At 42.5% G+C, this 25,977-nt stretch overlaps 1 protein-coding gene across 1 annotated transcript in view; it reads right to left on the reverse strand.

Moving 5' to 3' along the window:
- Nucleotides 1–25,977, reverse strand: part of LOC138852783 (uncharacterized) — a 63,906-nt gene that overhangs the window by 13,910 nt on the left and 24,019 nt on the right. The gene's annotated exons all lie outside the window — the stretch shown is intronic.

Below are 25,977 nucleotides of genomic sequence, written 5' to 3' on the forward strand. Positions count from 1 at the left end.
AAAGAAGGCCTTGCTACACGACCGAGGGGAAGAAGACCTTGCTACACGACCGAGGGAAAGAAGGCCTTGCTACACGACCGAGGGGAAGAAGACTTTGTTCCACGACCGAGGGGAAGAAGACCTTGCTACACGACCGAGAGAAAGAAGGCCTTGCTACACGACCGAGGGGAAGAAGACCTTGCTACACGACCGAGGGAAAGAAAGCCTTGCTACACGACCGAGGGGAAGAAGATCTTACTACACGACCGAGGGAAAGAAGGCCTTGCTACACGACCGAGGGGAAGAAGACCTTGCTACACGACCGAGGGGAAAGAAGCCTTGCTACACGACCGATGGGAAGAAGGCCTTGCTACACGACCGAGGGGAAGAAGGCCTCGCTACACGACCGAGGGGAAGAAGACCTTGCTACACGACCGAGGGGAAGAAGGCATTGCTACACGACCGAGGGGAAGAAGATATCGCTACACGACCGAGGGGAAGAAGGCCTTGCTACACGACCGAGGGGAAGAAGGCCTTGCTACACGACCGAGGGAAAGAAGACCTTGCTACACGACCGAGGGGAAGAAGGTCTTGCTACACGACCGAGGGGAAGAAGACCTTGCTACACGACCGAGGGGAAGAAGGCCTTGTTGCACGACCGAGGGGAAGAAGGCCTTGCTACACGACCGAGGGGAAGAAGGCCTTGCTACACGACCGAGTGGAAGAAGGCCTTGCTACACGACCGAGGGGAAGAAGACCTTGCTACACGACCGAGGGGAAGAAGACCTTGCTACACGACCGAGGGAAAGAAGGCCTTGCTACACGACCGAGGGGAAGAAGGCCTTGCTACACGACCGAGGGGAAGAAGGCCTTGCTACACGACCGAAGGGAAGAAGGCCTTGCTACACGACCGAGGGGAAGAAGGCCTTGTTGCACGACCGAGGGGAAGAAGACCTTGCTACACGACCGAGGGAAAGAAGGCCATGGTACACGACCGAGGGGAAAAAGGCCTTGCTACACGACCGGGGTGAAGAAGGCCTTGCTACACGACCGAGGGGAAGAAGGCCTTGTTGCACGACCGAGGGGAAGAAGGCCTTGCTACACGACCGAGGGGAAGAAGGCCTTGCTACACGACCGAGGGGAAGAAGGCCTTGCTACACGACCGATGGGAAGGCCTTGCTACACGACCGAGGGAAAGAAGACCTTGTTACACGACCGAGGGAAAGAAGGCCTTGCTACACGACCGAGGGGAAGAAGACCTTGCTACACGACCGAGGGGAAGAAGACTTTGCTACACGACCGAGGGGAAGAAGACCTTGCTAGACGACCGATGGGAAGAAGGCCTTGCTACACGACCGAGGGGAAGAAGACCTTGTTACACGACCGAGGGGAAGAAGGCCTTGCTACACGACCGAGGGGAAGAAGGCCTTGCTACACGACCGAGGGGAAGAAGGCCTTCCTACACGACCGAGGGGAAGAAGGCCTTGCTACACGACCGAGGGGAAGAAGACCTTGTTACACGACCGAGGGGAAGAAGGCCTTGCTACACGACCGAGGGGAAGAAGACCTTGCTACACGACCGAGGGGAAGAAGACTTTGCTACACGACCGAGGGGAAGAAGACCTTGCTACACGACCGATGGGAAGAAGGCCTTGCTACACGACCGAGGGGAAGAAGACCTTGTTACACGACCGAGGGGAAGAAGGCCTTGCTACACGACCGAGGGGAAGAAGACCTTGCTACACGACCGAGGGAAAGAAGGTCTTGCTACACGACCGAGGGGAAGAAGACCTTGTTGCACGACCGAGGGAAAGAAGGCCTTGCTACACGACCGAGGGGAAGAAGGCTTTGCTACACGACCGAGGGGAAGAAGGTCTTGCTACACGACCGAGGGAAAGAAGGTCTTGCTACACGACCGAGGGAAAGAAGGCCTTGCTACACGACCGAGTGGAAGAAGGCCTTGCTACACGACCGAGGGGAAGAAGGCCTTGCTACACGACCGAGGGGAAGAAGACCTTGCTACACGACCGAGTGGAAGAAGGCCTTGCTACACGACCGAGGGGAAGAAGGCCTTGCTACACGACCGAGGGGAAGAAGGCCTTGCTACACGACCGAGGGGAAGAAGGCTTTGCTACACGACCGAGTGGAAGGCCTTGCTACACGACCGAGGGGAAGAAGGCCTTGCTACACGACCGAGGGGAAGAAGACCTTGCTACACGACCGAGTGGAAGAAGGCCTTGCTACACGACCGAGGGGAAGAAGGCCTTGCTACACGACCGAGGGGAAGAAGGCCTTGCTACACGACCGAGGGGAAGAAGGCTTTGCTACACGACCGAGGGGAAGAAGGCCTTGCTACACGACCGAGGGAAAGAAGGCCTTGCTACACGACCGAGGGGAAGAAGACCTCGCTACACGACCGAGGGGAAGAAGGCCTTGCTACACGACCGAGGGGAAGAAGACCTTGCTACACTACCGAGGGAAGAAGATCTTGCTGCACGACCGAGGGGAAGAAGACCTTGCTAGACGACCGAGGGGAAGAAGGCCTTGCTACACGACATAGGGGAAAAAGACCTTGCTACACGACCGAGGGGAAGAATACCTTGCTCCACGACCGAGGGGAAGAAGACCTTGCTACACGACCGAGGGGAAGAAGACCTCGCTGCACGACCGAGGGGAAGAAGGAATTGCTACACGACCGAGGGGAAGAAGGCCTTGCTACACGACCGAGAGGAAGAAGGCCTTGCTACACGACCGAGGGGAAGAAGACCTCGCTACACGACCGAGTGGAAGAAGACCTCGCTACACGACCGAGTGGAAGAAGACCTTGCTACACGACCGAGGGGAAGAAGACCTCGCTGCACGACCGAGGGGAAGAAGGAATTGCTACACGACCGAGGGGAAGAAGGCCTTGCTACACGACCGAGAGGAAGAAGGCCTTGCTACACGACCGAGGGGAAGAAGACCTCGCTACACGACCGAGTGGAAGAAGACCTCGCTACACTACCGAGTGGAAGAAGACCTCGCTACACGACCGAGTGGAAGAAGACCTCGCTACACGACCGAGGGGAAGATACATAGTTGCTACATTATCTGAGAAATTAATAAAGAGATTAAGTTATTTTCTGTATTAACTTTGCTTCTGAATCGAGACTGATAATTAGTGAAGTATTGTATAGATGTGATGGATGAGCAGCAACACTGCCACACCCAGGCTTGTGTTGTTCCTTGGTGGAAGATGACCTCTGTGAGGCCACTTGGTGAAAGATGACCTCTGTGAGACCACTTGGTGGAAGATGGCCTCTGTGAGACCACTTGGTGGAAGATGACCTCTGTCAGACCACTTGTTGGAAGATGACTTCTGTGAGGCCACTTGGTGGAAGATGACCTCTGTGAGACCACTTGGTGGAAGATGACCTCTGTGAGGCCACTTGGTGAAAGATGACCTCTGTGAGACCACTTGGTGGAAGATGGCCTCTGTGAGACCACTTGGTGGAAGATGACCTCTGTCAGACCACTTGTTGGAAGATGACTTCTGTGAGGCCACTTGGTGGAAGATGACCTCTGTGAGACCACTTGGTGGAAGATGACCTCTGTGAGGCCACTTGGTGAAAGATGACCTCTGTGAGACCACTTGGTGGAAGATGGCCTCTGTGAGACCACTTGGTGGAAGATGACCTCTGTCAGACCACTTGTTGGAAGATGACTTCTGTGAGGCCACTTGGTGGAAGATGACCTCTGTGAGACCACTTGGTGGAAGATGACCTCTGTGAGACCACTTGGTGGAAGATGACCTTGTGAAGGCTTACTCAGCCCTGTAACAACTTCAGACAGTATTACCAAGGCTGGCTCCTCCTCAGGAAAATTAATGAATAGAAAAAGAAATAATAACAGACAAACATAAACACTTTATTATATAGAAAATATAAAATATAAAACACCTAAATATGAAATATTAATCCTACATTAAAGAAAATGAAAAATGAAAAATATAAATGGTAACTGAATTCAACGCTAATATAAAACTTGGGTGTCTGGTGTTGGTGACACTGCTTGTTGAATTAGTAGCCGTTGCCGATGATGGGGGGGGTCGCAGGTGTTGGTTACAACCCACTGGCTAGTTCTTCATAGTATAGCCTTGAGTATTCTATCCCGATGACAGGAAAGCAGGTTCTTTACCGCTGTAATGATGAGGGGTTACGTCCTGCAATTTCATACAGGTGCACAGGTAATTAAATCCAAAAAGAGGAAGTCTCAGGACGTTAGTCCATCTCCATCAGTTCTGCTCGTTGATTGGCAGGTGACCCTCTCTGTCATCCAAGCTGGAAAGATAGACAGGTTACCCACTGCTTAAGAAATCACTCTCCATGATAAGTACAATACCTAAAAGATGTGGTGATTATCACAACAGTCAACCTAGAGCAAGACTGAAAGGACTAAGTTTATTATTGGTCAAAAGTGAAGCTTTCAACCAATAAATCCACTAGAATACAAGGCAGGCATGTACTTACAGTAGTGCTGGGAGCTGTGAGTCTAGTGATTACTGTTTGGACCGGAGCCCCACACGTCACCTTTCGGGAGGGGGGAAGAAGGAGGGGAAGGGATAGCGGGAGCTAGACTGACCTTACCTTAACAAGCAGCCGGCAGTCAAACTATCACTTTCGGGGTGGGTGAAAAAAGGAGGGAATAGCGGGAACTTGACATACCCTACCTTAACAAGTAGCCGGCAATGAAACTATTGTTACTATATACTCCCTCTCTACTCTTATCTATTGAACTTTTCCCTCACACTCCCCCATACCAAGACTTATAGTCAAGGAGTATAAGAAGAATAGGCGAGGAAAAAGTTCTAACATGTGGAAGTCGCGTAAGGCAACAAATCTTCCAGTCAGAGAAATAATTGGATGAACCATTGTACATAGCCTTCACGACTACGACAACTACTACTACAACTACTACTACAACTAACCCATCTCTTTGGGAAGGACCTACTTCCACTGGGGAATCCCGCCTACCAGTGAATATGCCCTCGTCTGCTACACCTGACGTTACTATATAAGCGCCAGGATCCTTTCTTCTGCTTCAGAATCTCCACGACTATGGTGCTCTTCGCACCTACTCCTAGGTTGAGGGACTGATTACCTCATCTTCTGTACATAGTTCTACTGTCTTCAAGTTATGTCCTAGAATTTGTATTGATAAAGCCACTGGATGGCGAAACGTCTACAATAAAGATACCCAGATGTTGCACATGTGTCTTAATCTCATTTTGTCGGTATTGTATACCATTCGTACACAACTTGTCAGACACTGCAACATCATGGAATCTTAATTCTGAGGACATGTACATAGCCTTCACGACTACGACAACTACTACTACAACTACTACTACAACTAACCCATCTCTTTGGGAAGGACCTACTTCCACTGGGGAATCCCGCCTACCAGTGAATATGCCCTCGTCTGCTACACCTGACGTTACTATATAAGCGCCAGGATCCTTTCTTCTGCTTCAGAATCTCCACGACTATGGTGCTCTTCGCACCTACTCCTAGGTTGAGGGACTGATTACCTCATCTTCTGTACATAGTTCTACTGTCTTCAAGTTATGTCCTAGAATTTGTATTGATAAAGCCACTGGATGGCGAAACGTCTACAATAAAGATACCCAGATGTTGCACATGTGTCTTAATCTCATCATGAACCATTGATATACACAATATGGAACTTAAAAGCCTGGAGTGCCAATGTCCACCTCAAGAGGCGACTGTTGGTTTCCTTAAAAGTTTCTAGGTATATCAAAGGTTTGTGGTCCTTTTCTAAAATGAATTCTTTTCCCAGCAAATAAAATTTAAGTTTGGAGATACCCCACACAAGGGCCAAACATTCCTTTTCTATGGTGGAGTATCTCGTTTCAGCGGGAAGGAGTTTCCGGCTTAGGAAGCATACAGGGAAGGGAGTACCATCATGGTATTGTAGTTGCACCGCACCTAAGCCAGTATTGGAGGCATCAGTTCTTAAACAAAATGTTTTATTAATATCTGGAATCTTAAGTATAGGGTCTTTCGAAAAGATACTTTTAATCTCGTTAAACTTTTCCCGAGCTAAGTCAGAAAGTTCAAGAGGTTCCTTCACAGACTTTTTAAGGAAGTCGGATAAGATGCCTGTAAGATCAGTAAGGTTCGGGATAAACCATGCATAAAAATTTACAGAACCAAGAAAGCTACGCATGAGCTTCTTGGTTTTGGGGAATTTAAATTCTAATAAAGCTTTGATCTTACTGGGGAGAGGCTGCAGAGAGTTATTAGAAAGTATCAGTCCAAGATATCTAATCTTGTTATACCCAAGGAAGCATTTCTTCGGCTTGGCAGTGAGGCCATGTGAGCGTAACCTACGCAAAACTGATGTTAAAGTTTGGATATGTTCGCCCCACGTGGATGTCATTAAGTAAATGTTATCAAAATAAACTGAAACGTTTGGCATATTACCCAAGACCTTTCTCATCAGTCTCACGTAGGTAGCACAGGCAGTTACCAAACCGAAGGGCATAGTTCTATATTGCATCAGTCCTTGGTGTGTAGGAAAAGCGGTGTACTGCTTAGAAGAAGGATCTAACATTACTTGATGATATGCCTGCACAATATCAATCTCTGAAAAGAAGGAAGCGTCATAAAATTTGTGTAGATCGCTATCTATTAAGGGCATAGGCTCAGCATCCCACCGAGTTATAGCATTAAGGCCTCTGAAGTCAATAGCAAGTCTATATGAATTATTCTCCTTCTTAACCATGACTACTGGTGAACAATATGAAGATACTGAAGGTTCAATGATCTTTAGTTTTAATAATTTGTCTACCTCTCGGTCAAATGCATCCCTAAGGTGAACTGGAACTGGGTATAATTTTCGTTTGATAGGATTGTCCGTCACTAAGTCAATCTTATGGACGTCTTAAAGACGTCTGAAAAGTTACTCACACATTGAAGTAGTTCATATCTCTTATGGTCATCCAAAGATTCATTAATATTAATGTTGGTTGCGTCCAAGTGATCAAAAGTCACCAAGTCATGTAGTTCTTCATCATAGTCTAAGTTAGAGGTGTCAATTACGCACACCTTACATTCTTCAGTTGTCGTATCAAGTTCGTGTGGAAAAACTAAGTCAAAGTTATTAAGGCAGTTAACCGAATTTCTTCGGTAATATTTCTTAAGGATGTTGATAATATAAAGTTTAGGTTTCCCCTTGACTTCTATGAGGTAGTCAACATTCCCACAAATTTTTAATACTTTATATGGACCTTTCCATGCTACTAATAATTTATTTGACTTGATAGGCAAAAGTACAAGAACTTCATCTCCTACTTTAAAACTTCTCCTCTGACTTTTGGAATCAAAATAGGTTTTGTACTGGTCCATTGACAAGCTTAGGTTTTTCGAAACTATGTCAGAGGTCTCCTCAAGTTTGGATCTAAGGTCAAGGAGAAACTGGTAAGAAAACTGAACCTCAGCACTCATCTCCTCATTAGTCCATAAGTCATGAAGGATGGACAGTGGGCCTCTGGCCTGTCTACCATAGAGAACTTCCCTCATGGCAAACAAAGCACAGGGTAAGTAACGATGCCACTCCTTAGGTTTAAGGGAGCAAAGTTTCCTTAAAATGGACTTGAGAATCGAATGCTGGCACTCAATCCTCCCATTACAGCTGGGATGATAGGGTGTGGTGAAGAGAGGCTTCACTCCCAGAAGTTGGTAGAGATGTTGCGTTAAGTCAGATGTGAATTGTGTCCCACGGTCAGACAAAATTTCTCTAGGGATGCCCACTCTGGAGAAGATGGACAAAAGGGCTTCAGCCACCTCTGTAGTAGTTATGGTCTTTAAGGGTATGGCTTCAGGGAAACTCGAAGCATAATCAACTAATGTTAATATATATCTATGTCCCCCAGATGACAGTGGAGATAAAGGACCAACGATGTCAATAGCTACTCTTTCAAAAGATACCGTAAAGACTGGCATTTTGACCATAGGTACTCGCCTGGTACCTCGGGAGGATGACAGTTGGCAAACTTTACACGATCTACAATAGGTAGTGATATCTGAGGACATTTCTGGCCAAAAATAGATTTCCCTAATTTTATTTAAGGTTTTACGTTGCGAGAAATGTCCGGCCACTGGCAGGTCATGAGCCATTTTAAGAACAGTCTCTCTGCATTGACTTGAAACAACTAAGATGGAATAGTCAATCTCATCTGAATTTAATTTGAATACTGACTTGTACAAGATTTTTTTTTTATTATTATCACACTGGCCGATTCCCACCAAGGCAGGGTGGCCCGAAAAAGAAAAACTTTCACCATCATTCACTCCATCACTGTCTTGCCAGAAGGGTGCTTTACACTACAGTTTTTAAACTGCAACATTAATACCCCTCCTTCAGAGTGCAGGCACTGTACTTCCCATCTCCAGGACTCAAGTCCGGTCTGCCGGTTTCCCTGAACCCCTTCATAAATGTTACTTTGCTCACACTCCAACAGCACGTCAAGTATTAAAAACCATTCGTCTCCATTCACTCCTATCAAACACGCTCACGCACGCCTGCTGGAAGTCCAAGCCCCTCCCACACAAAACCTCCTTTACCCCCTCCCTCCAACCTTTCCTAGGCCGACCCCTACCCCGCCTTCCTTCCACTACAGACTGATACACTCTTGAAGTCATTCTGTTTCGCTCCATTCTCTCTACATGTCCGAACCACCTCAACAACCCTTCCTCAGCCCTCTGGACAACAGTTTTGGTAATCCCGCACCTCCTCCTAACTTCCAAACTACGAATTCTCTGCATTATATTCACACCACACATTGCCCTCAGACATGACATCTCCACTGCCTCCAGCCTTCTCCTCGCTGCAACATTCATCACCCATGCTTCACACCCATATAAGAGTGTTGGTAAAACTATACTCTCATACATTCCCCTCTTTGCCTCCAAGGACAAAGTTCTTTGTCTCCACAGACTCCTAAGTGCACCACTCACCCTTTTCCCCTCATCAATTCTATGATTCACCTCATCCTTCATAGACCCATCCGCTGACACGTCCACTCCCAAATATCTGAATACATTCACCTCCTCCATACTCTCTCCCTCCAATCTGATATCCAATCTTTCATCACCTAATATTTTTGTTATCCTCATAACCTTACTCTTTCCTGTATTCACTTTTAATTTTCTTCTCTTGCACACCCTACCAAATTCATCCACCAATCTCTGCAACTTCTCTTCAGAATCTCCCAAGAGCACAGTGTCATCAGCAAAGAGCAACTGTGACAACTCCCACTTTATGTGTGATTCTTTATCTTTTAACTCCACGCCTCTTGTCAAGACCCTCGCATTTACTTCTCTTACAACCCCATCTATAAATATATTAAACAACCACGGTGACATCACACATCCTTGTCTAAGGCCTACTTTTACTGGGAAATAATTTCCCTCTTTCCTATGTACTCTAACTTGAGCCTCACTATCCTCGTAAAAACTCTTCGCTGCTTTCAGTAACCTACCTCCTACACCATACACCTGCAACATCTGCCACATTGCCCCCCTATCCACCCTGTCATACGCCTTTTCCAAATCCATAAATGCCACAAAGACCTCTTTAGCCTTATCTAAATACTGTTCACTTATATGTTTCACTGTAAACACCTGGTCCACACACCCCCTACCTTTCCTAAAGCCTCCTTGTTCATCTGCTATCCTATTCTCCGTCTTACTTTTAATTCTTTCAATAATAACTCTACCATACACTTTACCAGGTATACTCAACAGACTTATCCCCCTATAATTTTTGCACTCTCTTTTGTCCCCTTTGCCTTTATACAAAGGAATTATGCATGCTCTCTGCCAATCCCTAGGTACCTTACCCTCTTCCATACATTTATTAAATAATTGCACCAACCACTCCAAAACTATATCCCCACCTGCTTTTAACATTTCTATCTTTATCCCATCAATCCCGGCTGCCTTACCCCCTTTCATTTTACCTACTGCCTCACGAACTTTCCCCACACTCACAACTGGCTCTTCCTCACTCCTACAAGATGTTATTCCTCCTTGCCCTATACACGAAATCACAGCTTCCCTATCTTCATCAACATTTAACAATTCCTCAAAATATTCCCTCCATCTTCCCAATACCTCTAACTCTCCATTTAATAACTCTCCTCTCCTATTTTTAACTGACAAATCCATTTGTTCTCTAGGCTTCCTTAACTTGTTAATCTCACTCCAAAACTTTTTCTTATTTTCAACAAAATTTGTTGATAACATCTCACCCACTCTCTCATTTGCTCTCTTTTTACATTGCTTCACCACTCTCTTAACCTCTCTCTTTTTCTCCATATACTCTTCCCTCCTTGCATTACTTCTACTTTGTAAAAACTTCTCATATGCTAACTTTTTCTCCCTTACTACTCTCTTTACATCATCATTCCAACAATCGCTCCTCTTCCCTCCCGCACCCACTTTCCTGTAACCACAAACTTCTGCTGAACACTCTAACACTACATTTTTAAACCTACCTCATACCTCTTCGACCCCATTGCCTATGCTCTCATTAGCCCATCTATCCTCCAATAGCTGTTTATATCTTTCCCTAACTGCCTCCTCTTTTAGTTTATAAACCTTCACCTCTCTCTTCCCTGATGCTTCTATTCTCCTTGTATCCCATCTACCTTTTACTCTCAGTGTAGCTACAACTAGAAAGTGATCTGATATATCTGTGGCCCCTCTATAAACATGTACATCCTGAAGTCTACTCAACAGTCTTTTATCTACCAATACATAATCCAACAAACTACTGTCATTTCGCCCTACATCATATCTTGTATACTTATTTATCCTCTTTTTCTTAAAATATGTATTACCTATAACTAAACCCCTTTCTATACAAAGTTCAATCAAAGGGCTCCCATTATCATTTACACCTGGCACCCCAAACTTACCTACCACACCCTCTCTAAAAGTTTCTCCTACTTTAGCATTCAAGTCCCCTACCACAATTACTCTCTCACTTGGTTCAAAGGCTCCTATACATTCACTTAACATCTCCCAAAATCTCTCTCTCTCTCTCCTCTGCATTCCTCTCTTCTCCAGGTGCATACACGCTTATTATGACCCACTTCTCGCATCCAACCTTTACTTTAATCCACATAATTCTTGCATTTACACATTCATATTCTCTTTTCTCCTTCCATAACTGATCATTCAACATTACTGCTACCCCTTCCTTTGTTCTAACTCTCTCAGATACTCCAGATTTAATCCCATTTATTTCCCCCCACCGATACTCCCCTACCCCCTTCAGCTTTGTGTCGCTTAGGGCCAGGACATCCAACTTCTTTTCATTCATAACATCAGCAATCATCTGTTTCTTGTCATCTGCACTACATCCACGCACATTCAAGCATCCCAGTTTTATAAAGTTTTTCTTCTTCTCTTTTTTAGTAAATGTCTACAGGAGAAGGGGTTACTAGCCCATTACTCTCGGCATTTTTTGTACAAGATACCTTTTATATATTCAAATTTATATGAAAAGTTTTTCCTTTGGATAACTTGATTTTGTTTAGCGGCATTATGGCAATTCTGAAGAGAAGGGCAATTACGTTGGAAATTGACAAAGGAGTCCTTCGATATATCTAAAGGCTTAAAGTCAGGGAAAATCAAAGGATGGACAGTAGGAGAAACCTGGGCTTTGGTCTGAGCCCTAGTCAAGACATTTATGGTATCGGAGGTGATATCTTCACTTTCATCTAACAAGTGAACCGGTGATCCTACTACCTCGGTTTCGAGAGTAGCATCACTGTTTTTTTAATCCCACATGAATCTCACGAGACATTGTCTCATCTGAACTTTCGAGGGGCTTCTCTGACTCTACAGGAAGAGGATCTGAAACACTTATGTCCACCTTTGGTGATGAAAGGTCAACCTCAGAAGGAAGAATGGCACCTTTTACATTACCTATTAGTACGGAGCAAGAAGTGATGGGAGCTAGTACGGCTTCAGACCAACCTGTGAACCAATTAGACCTAATGTAACAACGGATGGTAGGAAAAGTGTCCATACGGCCCAAGTAGTCTGAAAGTATAGCAGAGGAATGAGTTTCTTTAAGGTTAGGGAACAGCTTATCAGAAATGACAATACATGTGCATCCAGTGTCTCGTAAAATGGTAGATACATTAAGTCCATTAATTGTTCCTGAACAGAAGGGTGCTTGGTCATTACAGTCTTTCAAACATCTTCCAACTTTTTGGACCTTCTTAGAAGGACAATCTGGACGTTTATGTCCCTTAACACCACACAAATGACAAACAGGAATAAAAGAAGTCATTTTTACTTTCCACTAGAGGCTTTGATTTCTTAAGGTCTGATGAACCCTTGCCCTTAGGGTTCGATCCCTTTAGGTCTTTATAGGAATTGTGAGCCTCAGCATACAGGTCAGCAGCCTCAGCAACTTCCTCAGCTTTAATCAAGTTACGTTCTCTAATGAATGTTCGTATCTGGTGAGGAAGAGCTGTCAGGAACTGGTCAGCAACCATGAAGTCTCTAAGAGATTCATAACTGTGATCAATTCCTGAACTCTCTATCCAAAAGTCGAACAAACGAAAGAGTGTTACCTGTAACTGCTGAAAGTTCTGGCCCTGCTGTAAGGTGGCATACCTGAAATCTTTCCTGGAAGAATTAGTGGTTTTTTGGTATGCTTTAAGGATTGCCTTCTTCAGTAGGTTATAATTACATATAATATCCTGCGACAAAGTTGCATAGATATTCAAAGCTGTACCAGAAAATAACATTCCTAACCTGGTAACCCAGGTGTCAGCAGGCCATTCACAGAGGGTAGCGGTATTTTCAAACCTGATAATGTATGAAGTTATGTCTTCCCCCTCTGTGATGGGAGGTAAATTAGGTGTTGGAATATGTGCACTAGCTGCATGATGTTCAATTACTTCTTCCTCTAATTGTTGTTGTGTAAGAGTTAACTTTCTATTTTCTAATTCAAGGCAAGATTTTTCGAGCTCGCGATCCTTTTCTCTCTCTATTAACTCAAGTTCTCTAGCTTTTTCTTCAACTTCTCTATCCTTTGCTCTTTCCTCAAGTTCTCTTATTTTAGCCTGTTCCTCACGTATTTTAGCCCGTTTCTCACGTACTCTAGCTCTTTCTTCACGATCAAGTCTATTACGCTCCTTTTTGTCTTCTCTCTCTCTTTCTAACTGTCTTTCTTGGATTTCTCTCTCAATTCTCTCTCTCTCCTTTTTCTCCTGTCTTTCAAGGTTCTCTTTCTCCTTTTTCTCCTGTCTTTCAAGGTTCTCTTTCTCCTTTTTCTCTTCTCTTTCCCTTTCTAACTGTCTCTCTCCTCTCTCAATTCTCTCTCTTTCAAGTCTTTCCTGGATCTTAGCACTAATGAAAGATTAAATTTTTCCCTGTTATTCCTAACTTACTTCCAGCATTCATCCAAAACTGGTATTCCTCCATATTTGCAAGAATAACTTAAACTATCAGGGGAAATGAAACAGGTATTAAAGAAAACGGAGGGTTCAATTCCTGCTCCGCTCAAACTGTAAATAAACCAGAGGGCTCGATCCGTGCTTCAATTAAACAATATGTATTAATTAAAACGAAGGGTTCTATGCCGGCTCCGAGCAAACAGTAAGTAGAATGGGGTCACTTGACCATCCAATCTTCTCACCAACAAATCAAGAGTGTCCTATGACAGTTCCCTTGATATAATAAAGAGCTCAATGAAACAAATTGTCACTGGAAAATCTCGGGTCATTAGAGTCTAATCCTCCAAAGTGTTTCAAGCTCACACAAAAATAGATGGCAGAATTAACTTGTATTCCTGCCTTGACTTGACTTACAATAAATTGAGACCATAACAATCACCAAATCTTTTAAATCCCTGTACTGTAGTCCTACCATAGAGAATGATTACTCATGGCTGGTGGTAACCGTCTGTGGTATGCGGCGTTTAAGTTCCAATGGTAGATTCGAGATGGAGTTGAATCTTGATTCAGTAGAGTTGATCCTGGCAAGGTCGCCACTTGTGAAGGCTTACTCAGCTCTGTAACAACTTCAGACAGTATTACCAGTATTAATAAATAGAAAAAGAAATAATAACAGACAAACATAAACACTTTATTATATAGAAAATATAAAATATAAAACACTAAAATATGAAATATTAATCCTACATTAAAGAAAATGAAAAATGAAAAATATAAATGATAACTGAATTCAACGCTAACATAAAACTTGGGTGTCTGGTGTTGGTGACACTGCTTGTTGAAATCGTAGCCGTTGCCGATGATGGGGGGGAGGGTCGAAGGTGTTGGTTACAACCCACTGGCTAGTTCTTCACAGTATAGCCTTGAGTATTCTATCCCGATGACAGGAAAGCAGGTTCTTTACCGCTGTAATGATGAGGGGGTTACGTCCTGCAATTTCATACAGGTGCACAGGTAATTAAATCCAAAAAGAGGAAGTCTCAGGACGTTAGTCCATCTCCATCAGTTCTGCTCGTTGATTGGCAGGTGACCCTCTCTGTCATCCAAGCTGGAAAGATAGACAGGTTACCCACTGCTTAAGAAATCACTCTCCATGATAAGTACAATACCTAAAAGATGTGGTGATTATCACAACAGTCAACCTAGAGCAAGACTGAAAGGACTAAGTTTATTATTGGTCAAAAGTGAAGCTTTCAACCAATAAATCCACTAGAATACAAGGCAGGCATGTACTTACAGTAGTGCTGGGAGCTGTGAGTCTAGTGATTACTGTTTGGACCGGAGCCCCACACGTCACCTTTCGGGGGGGGGGAAGAAGGAGGGGAAGGGATAGCGGGAGCTAGACTGACCCTACCTTAACAAGCAGTCAGCAGTCCTATCACTTTCGGGGTGGGGGAAAAAAGGCGGGAATAGCGGGAGCTTGACTTACCCTACCTTAACAAGTAGCCAGCAATGAAACTATTGTTACTATATACTCCCTCTCTACTCCTATCTATTGAACTTTTCCCTCACAGACCTCTGTGAGACCACTTGGTGGAATATGACCACTGTGAGGCCACTTGTTGGAAGATAACCTCTGTGAGGCCACTTGCTGGAAGATGACCTCTGTGAGGCCACTTGGTGGAATATGACCTCTGTGAGGCCATTTGGTGGAAGATGACCACTGTGAAATCACTTAAGAGCGTAATACACAGTGGTATAATGTATATCACAGTGGTACCGTAGTGTATAGATAAGACACCAAAATAAATGTTATGATGGAAATTAAGAGGGAGGTGATAGGTCTAATAGACAGTTAAGTGGTATTGTAAACAGCAGCAGTAGCCAAGATCCTACCACACAGGTCAGCTCGTATTAGTACTCTTCCTAAACCTGCTAGTCTACCTGACCTAGAGTCCAGTCATACCATTGAGTAAAAATTTCTACTGAATTACATAAAAGTACACAATCTTGAGGAATAGTGAAAGTGTAGAGTTGTGAGTGAAGGCAGCGACACAACAACAGTGTAGAGTTGTGAGTGAAGGCAGCAACACAACAACAGTGTAGAGTTGTGAGTGAAGGCAGCAACACAACAACAGTGTAGAGTTGTGAGTGAAGGCAGCAACACAACAACAGTGTAGAGTTGTGAGTGAAGGCAGCAACACAACAACAGTGTAGAGTTGTGAGTGAAGGCAGCGACACAACAACAGTGTAGAGTTGTGAGTGAAGGCAGCGACACAACAACAGTGTAGAGTTGTGAGTGAAGGCAGCGACACAACAACAGTGTAGAGTTGTGAGTGAAGGCAGTGTGAGGGAAAAGTTCAATAGATAGGAGTAGCAATATAGTAACAATAGTTTCATTGCCGGCTACTAGTTAAGGTAGGGTAATTCAAGCTCTCGTTTTCCCCGCCTTTTTTCCCCCTCCCTGAAAGTGATAGTTTGACTGCCGGCAGCTTGTTAAGGTAGGGTCAGTCTAGCTCCTGCTATCCCCTCCCCTCCCTCTTCCCCCCCCCCCGAGAGGTGACGTGTGGGGCTCCGGTCCAAACAGTATATCACTCGACTCACAGCTACTGTAAGTACATGCCTGCCTTATATTCTAGTGGATTTATTGGTTGAAAGCTTCACTTTTGACAAATAATAAACTTAATCCTTTCAGTCTTGCTCTAGGTTGACTGTTGTAATAATCACCACATCTTTTGGGTATTGTATTTGCCATGGAGAGTGATTTTTAAGCAGTGGGTAACCTGTCTATCTTTTCAGCTTGGATGACAGAGAGGGTCACCTGTCAATCAACGAGAAAAACGGATGGAGAAGGACTAACGTCCAGAGACTTCCCCATTTTGGATTGAATTACCGGTGCACCTGTATGAAACTGCTGGACGTAACCCCACATCATTGCAGCGGTAAAGAACCTGCTTTCCTGTCATCGGGATACTACTCTAGGCTCTATCTACTGTGAAGAACTAGCCAGTGGGTCGTAACCAACACCTGCGACCCCCCCTCCATCATCAGCAACGGCTACGATTTCAACAACAGTGTCACCAACACCAGACACCCCTATCTACATTAGCGTTGAATTCAGTTATTTATATTTTTCATTTTTCATTTTCTTTAATGTAGGATTAATATTTCATATTTAAGTGTTTTACATTTTATATTTTCTATATAATAGTGTTTATGTTTGTCTGTTATTTCTTTTTCTATTCATTAATTTTCCTGAGGAGGAGCCAGCCTTGGTAATACTGTCTGAAGTTGTTACAGGGCTGAGTAAGCCTTCACAGACAGCAACACAGCAACAGTGTAGAGTTGTGAGTGAAGGCAGCAACAGTGTAGAGTTGTGAGTGAAGGCAGCAACACAAGACCATTTATGATCCAGAAACCACTTCACCAGTGTTGCCACAGGTAATAACAGTAACAAAATGGTATTTAGTTTGGTGAAGTGACGAAAATTAGAAAATTCTTCTTTTATTGAAATACGAGTACAGTTACTTATGGTCGCAATATACACAACGGAAGGCAAATATTCTTGCAGTAATCTTCACTAGTTGTCCTACCATAGCCAACGTTAGTGATAAAATAGCATTTAATGCGACGGAGGTAGAGATCTAGAGTTAAACAGTGATGTGTAAGTGCCCAAAACTTCAGGCTGGAATAAAGAGTGTCAGAGGTACCGACCGTTCATAGTAGCAGCTGCCAGTAGTCACAGGTTTCTCCAACACGCAAGTTATACTTCTTGTATCAAACTGAACACATATTACTGTTAAATAATATTCCAATAGTCCTTTCACGAGTTAGTCCAAAATCCCACACCGGATAAGTTAAAAAATAAGTGATCTACTGAATGGATACAGCCAAAAATAAAAGAATCAATGACCAAATTCAAAAGTTGCCCTTAACACCAACCGGATTCATAAAAAAAGGTATCTTCTGACCGGATTCATAAGTTGACGTGGTTTTAGGCGCCATTACCAAAGACCAAACAGTTACTGCTAACAGCAGTAAGTTTGTCTTACGTCAAACTAAAGTATATATACCAATATATATATGACTATATATGTGTATCTAAAATCTTTAGTATAATAAGCCTATCGTAGCCAGCCTAACCAGAAGAACTATTAAAGACAACTAAATACTTCTAGTAGTTGTTGTTATAGGCCTAATTACAGCTGACAGTCTGCCTTCCAGACTCCCAGGTGCAGCTCACTGCCCTCTATTGTTTACAACTATTGCTTTACTTGTAATTTTAAACACCAAATTTTACTATCTTACTGTTTCCAGATTTGTTGAATCCCATTATTACTGTCATACATTTTTGTATTAAATAAGCTTCCAACTTTACATTTAAAATTTTTTGGTCAAAATTATTTTTACTTTTATTATTTTTATTATTCCTTCCCCTTACTTTCAATTAGTATTTTTTTTAATTTTAAGCTTTGTATATTTATTGCTCTTTCATTTCTTAGATCTTTGATATTTATACTTTTTACTGCCTTTTGTGAGCTCTTTATATTAGTTCCATTGTAATATTAAGTCCTAACTCCGTGCAATATTTTTATACAAGTTGTCTAAGTCAATATATCAGTCCTTCTTATTAGTTAATAGTGCATGTTACAATTACTAGTACATACATTCTTCATTAGACATATGAATGTTAACATCGATCCTGATATCAACCTCTTATTAAATGGCATAAACAATCCTAACAATAATTGCCTTTACTACACTGCTAGTCAAGCCAAGACATTACTCAGTACCAACAATAATATAACAGTATTCAATTATAATGTTAGGTCATTGAGTAAACACTTTGATGACCTCCTAGCATTACTCAGTTCTCTATGTACCAGTATGTCAATCAAAACTCTCACTGAAACCTGGCTTAAACGTGACGTTGCAAGCATCTTTGCTATTCCTGGTTACACAGCCATACACAACTGTAGGTCCGACCAAATAGGAGATGGCACAGCAATCTACTGCTCTGATGAACTTGAATGCATCAAATCTACCTGCACCAAGGATGAAAACGGTGAATATACATTTGCAAAATTTAAGTCCAAAAATCTACTTACAAGTGAGTTCAACATTAACTTCATCCATGAACACAACCCACAAGTAATTGAATTCACTTACACTATGAGCAACTGCTAACTCCTACCATCTATAACCAAACCAACAAGAATTACCGAGACAAGTGCCTCACTACTTGACAATATCTGGACTAACACTTTACCCCCACTAAGAGCCGGCATTATCACAGATAACTCCACCTTTCTCATAACAAACTTATGTAAACTCCCACAGGACACAAGATCTCTTTCCGACTACCCCTCAAGGAAGGTTCCTTGATGTTGGTGAGGGGCTCTTGATTTAGGGAATTGGATCTGTGCTCCAGTTCCCCGAATTAAGCCTGAATGCCTTCCACATCCCCCCCCCAGGCGCTGTATAATCCTCCGGGTTTAGCGCTTCCCCCTTGATTATAGTAATAATAATAATCTTTCCGACTACATGACGAAACATCAGTAAATACTTTTATTTCGGCATTAATTAATATTGACTGGCAAAGTGAGCTAGCACCCGAGCCTCGATATTCACGAATGTGTAAAAAGTATTTTGCAAAAAAAAAAAAAACTCTATAACAGACATTGTCCAATAAAAACAAAACAGATCACAGCCAAGAGACTAAACAGCCCCTGACTTACAAACAGCATCCTAAGTTCCATTGACAAATCTAATACGATGGTCAAAAAAAATGTATTACGAAAGCAGATTTTATGACATAAAAGGGGATATGAAAAAGACGTCGAAACCCCCTCTCTAAAATTATAGGAATAGCAAACTGCATCGAAAAAAACGTGATTAACCTAATGAACCTCTCATCCCACCGACGGATACTGCCAACAAATTAAATGTCTTTTTCTCCACTGTAGGAACAACACTAGCAAGCAAAATCCCAAACTCAAACACAACCAAAAAACTACCTCACTGGTAACTACCCAAATACTCTTCTCCTAACCTCAACAAACCCTACTGAAATCTCACTCATCATCAAAACACTAAAAAACAAGGCAGGAGACCTAAATAGCTTACCACCATTTATATATAAAAAAGCTTCTCATTTGTAGTCACTCATTATTGTAACACTTTTTAACAGCTCCAATGACTCTTCAACCTTCCCAGCCCTACTCAAGACAGCAACGGTTACATCAGTCCACACAGGAGGTGATCCTACTGATTTAAATAACTATAGACTTATATCAAACTTACCCCTTCTATCTAAAATCTTCGAAAAAATAATATACAAGCAAGTTTACTCCTACTTAACCCCTGTCAGTTTGGATTTAGGCCAAGCAAAAGCACAAATGATGCAATTATACATATGCTCGAGCTTCTATATACGGCGCAGAAAAAAAAGGAAATTCCACTGGGCCTCTTCATAGACCTAGGGAAAGCATTTGATACAGTTGACCACGATCTCTTGCACCTAAAACTTGAACATTACGGGGCCAGAGGACACTCACTCGATTACCTAAAATCATATCTTAGCAATGGAAGCCAGTATTTATATACAAATGGTGTTGCCTCCACCACACAACCTGTTCTAGTTGGAGTCCCCCAGGGCAGTGTCCTTGGACAATTACTCTTTCTCATTTACATCAATGACCTCCCTAATGCCTTCAAACTACTTAAACTTCTTTTTGCAGATGACACTACCTATATCTTCTCTCACCCAAACCAAACCATACTTAGAAGCACTGTAAATGATGAGCTGCTAGAAATATCCACTTGGATGGCGGTCAACAAACTTACTCTCAATATCGACAAAACCTACTTCATACTGTTGGGAAACAGAGCTGCAAATATTCAGCTAAAAATATCGATAAATGGTTCCTCCATTTCAAGACACTGACTGAAAATTTCTAGGGCTCTGCCTTAACAGCTGTCCTAAATTTCAGACCCACATACAGCATATTTCCCAAAAAAAATCTCCAAAACAGTAGGTATCCTCTCTAAGATACAGTACTATGTACCCCAAACGGCACTTCTTGCTCTTTACCACTCTCTTATCTACCCTTACCTCACCTATGGTATTTGTGCATGGGGTTCAACCACAGCAAATTACCTTAAACCTTTAATTAAACAACAGGAAGCTGCTGTGAGAATGATTATAAACTCCTACGCCAGGCAACACACCCCACCGCTATTTAAGAGCTTGAACCTGTTTATCATGCAAAATATCCACTTATATGATTGTGCCTGCTACATACACAGAACATTATTCTCCAATATAAAACCCTCTCAAACTCCTTCTTCAGAACTACAACAGAACGCACTTACATAACACAAGACACAAAACACTTTTTGATATCCCTCGTGTCCATCTCTCGCTATGTAAAAATGCTATGCTCATAAAGGGCCCTAAGATCTGGAATTCATTGCCTGAAGATACAAAAGGGCCCCAGCTGCCTGCACACCAATTCGAGGCTCTACTTAGCTATCACCTCATCTCCCAAAATTAAAAACACAAACACTATATATTATCGCCACAATCAACTCAAAAATTGCCAAATTTTATAAGATTATTTCAAAACTAAAATGGTCTCAATCTCATTATGTATAATGTGCTAAAATATAATACTGTAACTTGTTATTCAACTACTTGCTAATTTAATTACTGCTAAATCACTACTACCTCTGTTGATATATAAATACAATTGTCAATTCGAACCAACTATAATACATATGTCTAGTATTAAGTAGTCTGTAAAGCATTAGGTTTAGTCTGCCCGAAATGCCTCGCCATAATAGTGGCTTTCTTTGCACTTAGCAGTAAATCAATATTGTAATTACACATTATAAACTAAGCAAAGAAATAAACTCCTTAATCCTTAGCTAAAGATTAGCTAGTCAGGAGAGTTGTAAAGTGTTGTAAATGACCACTACGAAAATCTGTGTAGTCTGCAGAAAGGGTAACGGACAAAGTCTTGCCTGGATTGCTGGCAATCTCTGTGGTAAATGGTCCCATGGGTTGTGCAGGAAAGTTAAACCACTTTCCACGTTTGAGATAAAATCAGAGAAATGTTTCTGGGTCTGCCCAAACGAGATACACCTGTATGATGAAATTACATCTATATTAAAAGACATGAGCACTTATAAAATATCCTTCTTGAAAGAGAAGTCAGCCTGGTATGACAGCTGGGAAAATAAAATGGGTGGGTTGGATGGGGCTGTCTTGGAAGACAGTGCTCCTGAGGGTGCTAGTGTTGTCCTGGAGGACAGTGCAAAAAAAGGAGATAGTGGCCCTGGTCATGAAACAGGTAAAAACAATGCTATTCAGTTTACAGAGGTACAAAATAGCAATACTGCTGGAGATGGAACAAAAGAGGATGATGCCTCAGGGAATAGTGTTGACACACCAGCAGCGAATGCAACTACAAAAAAAATCCTAGCATAGAAAATTCCAATCTGTGCATATTCTATAACTTGGGTATCTGCAGGCATGGTATATCTGATAAAACAAGTGGGACGTGCACCTTTGATCATCCCAAAAAATACCGCACCCATACGATAATAGGAGGGTGTAACTTCCCTTCCTGTAACTTATTTCACCCCTAAATGTCTCACTTTTCACTCCATGAAAGGGTACAAGAAGACATAGACCAGCCAGACTATGGGAAACAAAGAGGGGAGCCATAACCCTTCCAGCAAAATTGTTTTTTTTAGTTTCAGGAAAGAAAAAAGACTGGCAAAAAATGACAGACATCTTATACCAACTGAAAACATTTCTGGAGCAGACACAGTCATTGGCCTCCACTCCAGAACAACAGATATTAGAGCCAGTAAATAAAATCCCTATAAATTCCATCAGTATAACATTTGTCTTTGCAAACATGCAGGGTCTTAAGATGTCAACAAGAACAAAATTCCTAACATCAAGGGACTGCTCACGGAGTCAAATGCAATGTTTGCAGCATTCACAGAGACCCGCATAAAGGATCATTTTGACAACGAAATATGGATCCCAGGTTACAACCTATTCAGATGCGACAGACTAAAAAGACAACAAGGGAGGGTTGGCCTGTACGTCATAGAGTCGCTCATTTGCTCAGAACTACTAAACACCTCAAATGATGCAGTTGAAGTTTTGGCGATAAAGATTGAAAACCAAAACTTTGTCATTGTCGTTGTATACTAGCCTCCAGATGCAGCTTCCCAGCAGTTCTGGGAGCACCTGTTAAAAATTGACCAGTCTAGAAAATTTCCCAACTCCTCGCCCAAACATCTTGCTGCTGGGAGATTTCAACTTGAGACACCTAAAATGGAGGAGTGTAGCAAATAATATTTTAGCAGAGATCACCCCAGGAGGCAGCTCAGATGAAAATTCACACACACACACGAGCTATTAAATCTCTGCACCAAATTCACTTAAACCAGCAAATATTAGAGCCTACAAGACTAGAAAATACGCTGGACCTCCTCCTCACTAACAACGACGATCTGATACGTAATATAACCGTATGAAAGACAATGCACTCAGATCACATCATAATAGAGGTACAGACATATATGCACAGGGCTCCTGACCAGCAAAATGTGATCAGTCATGAGAGTGTCTTCACAAAATTCAATTTCAATAATAAAAGGATACATTGGGAAAAAGTCAACCATGTCCTAAATGAAACAACTGGAAAGATATCCTAAAAACACGGATCCGTACCTTTGCCTAGAAAAAATAAACTCTGTGGTTCTTGAGATCTGCTCAAGGCACATTCCATTAAGAAAAAGAAAGAGAAGATGTACGTAAACTAGAAAGAGAGAGACACTTCCTATACAGATGAAGGCGAAGAGTCACAGAGCTACTGAGAGGGGCAAATATATCTGAAATACGAAGGGAGGCACTGATCAATGAAATTGCAAATATCGAACTTAAGGTGAAGGAATCTTACAGGAGACAAGACTCGCAGGAAGAATTAAAAGCCATAAAGGAAAATTAAAAAAAATACTTCTTCTCTTATGCCAAATCTAAGGAAAAAACAACATACAGTATTTGGCCCCTGAGATACTAAAATCCCAGCACGACTCAGTGTTCAGTGAGCCGCTGCGCAGACTAAGGGTCGACAATCCAAATGAATTCTATATGAACGAGACGCATAATTTGGTCAACTCAAAAATAAATGACATGCCCATGTACTCTCTCCCAGGCCCAGACACATGGAACTCCATGTTCATCAAAAACTTCAAGAAGCCCCTGTTGCGTGCCTTCAGCATTCTGTGAAGGGAGAGCATGGACACAGGGGTCATCCCACAGTCACTAAAAACAACAGACATAGTCCCACTCTACAAAGGTGGCAGTAAAGCCGTTGTAAAGAACTACAGACCGATAATACTAACATCCAATATCATTAAAAATCCTTTCAAGGGTTCTAAGAAACAAGATCGCCAACCACCTAGATACCCATCAGTCACACAACCCAGGCAACATTCAATTCAATTCAATTCAGTTCAAGTTTATTCTCTATAATGGTTACAATGTGGGATTTACAAGTTTTGGGTATTGTGTGGTTTACATGTTATAAAATACTAATTACAGAGGGGGCCACTAGGACACCTAGCATGGCTAGTCATTTCGAGCAGACTTAGATTAATTCTTAACATTAAATCCTTACAGATTATGGTATTAAGGCTAAGTGACTACATCATAATTTGTGAGTTTAGCAATGTGAATGCTTTTGTTTTGGCACAATACAAAGTGTCTATATTGGAGTATCATAGGCAAACTTATAACTAGTTAGGATTTATTATTTTAAGATTAGGATTAGTATTTCTGGGTTTATAGTCAGTGGGTGAGTGAGTGTAATTGTGAACCACCAGGTGGTTATCATGTAGTTAGTTGTCGGGGTGGATCAGGGAGATAAGATGTTTTCTAACTGTAGTTTTGAAAGTGATGAATGTGTCTGCAGTTCTAGAGTTTTCAGGTAGGGTGTTCCAGATTTTAGGTCCTTTGAAATACATTGAATTTTTGTAAAGGTTTAGTCGAACACGGGGAATGTCATAGAGATGTTTGTGTCTGGTGTTATGCCTATGGATCCTGTCACAACTATCAAGAAAGCATAGGTTTATGGCAGGTAGCTCCTGCCTGTGCCAGCTACTAAACCACTATGACAAGATCCTGGATGTTATAGAGGATAAACAAAATACAGATGTAGTATACATAAACTTCTGCAAAAGCTTTCGACAAGTGTGACCATGGTATAATAGTGCACAAAATGCGTAATAGTGAACAGAGTAAAGTCTGAGGCAGCTACGTTGAAAAGCTCTGTTCCAAAAGGCACAGTACTCGCTCCCATTCTATTCCTCATCCTCATATCTGACATAGACAGAGATGTAAGCCAAAGTTCCGTGTCGTCCTTTGCGGATGACACCCGAATTGCCATGACAGTGACTTCATCGAAGACACAATAAGATTCCAAGCGGACATCAACCAAATCTTCAAATGGGCTACTCAAAATAATATGAAGCTCAATGAAGAGAAATCTCAACTACTCAGACATGGAAAACTTGAGGAAATTGAAACTATATCATGTATTACGACAAATTCTAACCATACAGCATAGCGAAAAAGTAATGTGAAGGACCTGAGAGTGATAATGTCAGAGGATCTCGCCTTCAAAGACCACAACAATGTATCTACCACATCTGCTAGGAAAATGATAGGATGGATAATGAGAACCTTCAAAACTAGGGACGCCAAGCCCATGATAATTCTCTTCAAATCGCTTGTTCTCTCTAGGCTGGAATACTGCTGTGCACTAACTTCCCATTTCAAGGCAAGTGAAATTACTGACCTGGAGAGTGTACAAAAAAATTTCACGGCACACATAATTACGATAAGGCACTTGAATTACTGGAAACGATTGAAGTCCTTTGATTTGTATTCCCTGGAACGCAGGCGAGAGAGATACATGATAATATACACTTTGAAAATCCTAGAGAGATTAGTACCAAAGTTGCACACGAAAATCACTCCCTATGAAAGCAAAAGATTCGGCAGGAGATGCAACATTTCCCCAGTGAAAAGCAGGGGCCCCACAAGTACACTGAGAGAAAACACAATAAGTGTCTAGGGCCCAGGACTGTTCAACTGCCTCCAGGCATACATAAGGGGGATTACCAATAGGCCCCTGGGTGTCTTCAAGAAGGCACTGGATAGGCACCTAAAGCAAGTATCTGACCAGCCGGGATGTGGTTCGTACGTCAGTTTGCGTGCTCCCAGTAGTAACAGCCTGGTTGATCAGACACTGATCCACCACGAGCCCTGGTCTCAGACCGAGCCGCGGAGGCGTTGACCCCTGAAACCCTATCCAGGTATACTCCAGGTATTCTGGAAGATGACCACTGTGAAACCACTTACTGGAAGATGGCCACTGTGAGGCCACTTACTGGAAGATAACCACAGTGAGGCCACTTGGTGGAAGATG

This window comes from Cherax quadricarinatus, chromosome 16 (genome assembly GCF_038502225.1).
Source record: "Cherax quadricarinatus isolate ZL_2023a chromosome 16, ASM3850222v1, whole genome shotgun sequence".
Classification (NCBI taxonomy): domain Eukaryota; kingdom Metazoa; phylum Arthropoda; class Malacostraca; order Decapoda; family Parastacidae; genus Cherax; species Cherax quadricarinatus.